Below are 4,031 nucleotides of genomic sequence, written 5' to 3' on the forward strand. Positions count from 1 at the left end.
ATTTGCAACTTTTTGAGAAAGCGCCACAATGCTTTCCACAGTGGTTGCACCATTTTACACTCCCACCAACAGTGAATCAGGGTTCCAGTCTCTCCACAACCTCGCCAGCATTTGTTGCTTGCTGTTCTGTTAAATTTAGCAATGCATTAATTTGCTGAAACATCCCAATCGGTATTCTGTCAATTCTCTGAACCTCTTTTGTCACCAGTACCTTTGGGGAAACCTGGATATCTTCCTTAATTACCATGAGTTCTTGATTATATACTACCCCTGAACTTAGGGAACACTAAACAATTTATTTATTTTTTTTAGTACAGTGACCGTATAGTTTCCCATCATCTTTTGATGCTTCCTGTGCTTTTCAATAGTTTGCCCATGTAATTCTTTACTATTGCAACTTCAGACTAAAATTAGTTCTTAATTTTTTTTCAGCTTGAGAAATACTGAATCTGTTTTTCCCTTTTGGCTTTCTAACTCTAGGTTTTTGCACATTTCAATATAAAACCTTCCTTTGTCTTCTCAAGCTGCTCTTAGAAATCTGTTCAACTCTCTTACTTCATAATTTCTTACTTTCACTTTAGCTTCTCTATATATTAGAGCAGGGATCACTGATGGTCAAGTGACAAGAAGCTGTGCTGCAATCCCAGAGGCATGCTGTTCGAATCCACCAGCTGTTCTGTGGATGAAGGATGAGTAATCTCTTCCTGTGCTATTAACTGCCTCTGAAAACCCGCAGAAGGGTCAGCTATGGGCTGGTTCCAACTTGATGGTACTTAACAACAACACAACACACAAAAGTGATATTCAGAGTCTCTTCTGGTACCTGGTTTACATGTTCTTTCTTACTTCTCTTTTGTAAACATTTACTTTATTCATGTATGATGACTTTATTATTTTTTTAAAATTTATGTATTGATACCTTTGATGTCATCCCACAACTTGTCTTTAGTAACTAGTATTCAATGCATCGAATTTATTCTTAAAACGGTCTCCAAATTCAGTTGGGATATATTCAAGATTGTGCTTTGGCTTTTGTGGGCTTGTTTTAATTTTCTTCAGCTTCAACTTGAACTTGAATATGAACAATTGATAGTCTGTTCTACAGTTGGCCCCTGGCCTTGTTCTGACCGATGAGATTTTTCCACTGTCTCTTTCCACAGCTGTAGTTGATTTGATTCCTGTGTATTCCATCTGGCAAAGTCTATGTCTATAGTTGCTGTTTATGTCATTGAAAAAGGTATTTGAAATGAATAATTCATCGGTTTTTCAAAATTCCATCATGTGGTCTCAGATCTCTGTTGTCATTTCTATCACCAAGGCCATATTCTCCAACAGTTATTTTTTTTTCTTTTGATCTGTCTTTTTTACTTCCAACTTTCACATTGCAATCACTAGTAAGTATCAATGCATTTTGATTACATGTTTGATAAATTCCAGACTGCATGAGTTGGTAAAACCTCCAGTTTCTTTGTCTTTGGCATTAATGGGTTGGTACATAAATTTGAATAATAGCCTTCCTTGTAGGCATATGGGTATTATTCTATTACAGACAGCTTTGTACTTCAGGATAGATCTTGAAATATTCTTTTTGGCAATGAATTCGGTGTCATTTCTCTCCAAATTTGTCATTCCTGGTGTAGTTAACTATACGATGATCTAATTAAAAATGGTCAGTGTCAGTCCATGCCAGCTGACCAGTGCCCAGCATGTGGGCTCTGATAGTGCAGACAAAGCAATAGTTGTGCAGTTTGAACCCATCAGGTCCTCCATGGAAGACAGATGCAGCAGTTTTCTTCAGTCCCCATGGGTGGTGCTACTCGGTTTCTAGAGGGTGGCTATGAGATAGAATTGACTTCACAGAGCATTTAAATGCTCAAGATACGATCTTTAGTAATGTCCTTTCATTTTTTATTGAGTCCAGATTTTCCTAGTTGTTGTTGTTGTTATGTGCCGTCGAGTTGTTTGCGACTCATAGCGACCCTATGTACAACAGCCCTAAACCATGCTCTATCCTGTGCCAATCGCACTGCCTCTGACACACCCGTCCCGAATACGTCAGTCACTGAATCAATCCACCTCATAGAGGGTCTTCCCCACCTGCGCTGTCCCTCCACTCTACCCAGCATAATGTCCCTCTCTAAAGACCTGTCTCTCCTTACAACATGTCCAAAGTATGTCAGACGAAGCCCCAGAATCCTTGCCTCCAAGGAGCAGCCTGGTTTAACCCTCTCTAGGATGAATCTGTTTGTTTTCTTGGCAGTCCATGGTACATTCAATACTCTTCTCCAGCACCACAGCTCAAAGGCATCAATTCTCCTTCTATCCTCCCTAGTCATTGTCCAACTCTCTGATGCATAACAAGTGATTGCAAAGACCATGGCCTGTATCAGACACACCTTAGTCTCCAGAGAGACACCGTTGCTCTTGAGTACTTTAGAGAGGTTCCTAACCTCAGACTTTCCCATTGCAATAAATTTTTTTTATTTCCTGGCTGCTGGTGCCAAGAGTGTTGATCGTGGATCCGAGCAAACTAAAGCTGTGAACAATCTCGATCTCTTTGCCATCCATCCTGATGCTACCAATTGGCCCAGTGGTGAGAGTCTTTGTCTTCTTGACATTGAGCCTCAGACATTGTAAATTTCTTATTTCCATTACTAATGGATGTGTGAAACTATTTCTTCTCTTCTCCTTTTCACTCATGAGACCTCAGAACCTTCACTCCATCCACATAGCTGGTGCTACCTCTGCTCGGAGGAGGAAGCTGTTCTTCAGTTGGGTTTTGAGTGCTTTCAAGCCTGAGGCCGCCTCTTCCAGCACTGGATCCCTTGATGTCCCACTGCTGTTCATAAGATTTCACTGACCATGTTTTAAGAAATAAGTTTTCATGTCTTTCTTCCTAATCTATCTTATCTGGAAGCTGTCTTGAAAACTGTTCATCAGGAGATACCTGCTGGTGGTTAAAATGCCGGTGACATAGCTTCTAGCATTCTAGCAACATGCAAGCCACCACAGTACAACACACTGAGTGGTGGAACTGATTCATGGCTCTTGGCAAACTCAATAATTTTTCCTCCTCTCCCTCCAGGCTTCAGGGAGAACACAGCCTTTTGAACGGTCCCTGAGCAGAGCATCTTCTCCTGTGTTGGCTCTTCTTGGTCCCCTTTTCTGCTTACCTCCTCTCTCCCTTTATTTCTTGTGAGATAGAAGATTTTATGGCCACACCACAACGCAACACCTCTTCCATGAGATCAGAGCTGTGCCCTAACTAAGGATGTTGCATTCTACCTATTCTTTACTGATTGGTTAATCACACCATGAGGAGTTACATTATTACACAGCTGCCTCTAATCCTGCTCCATTAACTCCATGTTGCTGTTATTATGTGTTGCCAAGTAACTTTGATTCATGCTGTGTTATTGTTAGGTGCTGTTGAGTTGAGTATGACCCGTCGCAACCCTATGAACAAAAGATCTGAACCTGTCCTAATCCTGTGCTGTCCTCACACCTCGTGACACACTAGAGCCCATTGCGGCAGCCACTGTGTCAGTCTACCTGGTTGAGGGTTTTCCTCTCCTTTGCCAACCCTCCACCTTTCCATGTCTCTCTCCATGGACTAGCCTCTCCTAGCAACATGCCTGAAGTGTGTGAGATGAAGCCTCATCATCTTTACGTCCACAGAACACTCTGGCTGCATCCTCTCCAAGACATATCTGTGTTCTTTTGGCAGACCATGGGATGTTCAACGCTCTTCTTCAACATCACCGCTCAAAGATATCAATTCCTCTGTCATCTTTATTCATTATCCATATTTAAGATACATAGCAAGTGATTGGAAAGACCATGGCCTGAATCAGATGAGCTTTAGTCCTCAAACTGACATCATTACTCCTCAGTAATTTGGAGTGGTCCCAAATTACAGACTTTCTCAGTGCTATATCTGGAGAACAACCACTTGGCTAAATGACTGGAAGAGATCTATATTTGTTCCCATTCTAAAGAAGGGTGACCCAACAGAGTGTGGAAACTATAGA

This window comes from Elephantulus edwardii, unplaced genomic scaffold (assembly GCF_000299155.1).
Source record: "Elephantulus edwardii isolate Elephantulus edwardi_28Jun2011 unplaced genomic scaffold, EleEdw1.0 scaffold00055, whole genome shotgun sequence".
In the NCBI taxonomy this organism is placed as follows: Eukaryota; Metazoa; Chordata; class Mammalia; order Macroscelidea; family Macroscelididae; genus Elephantulus; species Elephantulus edwardii.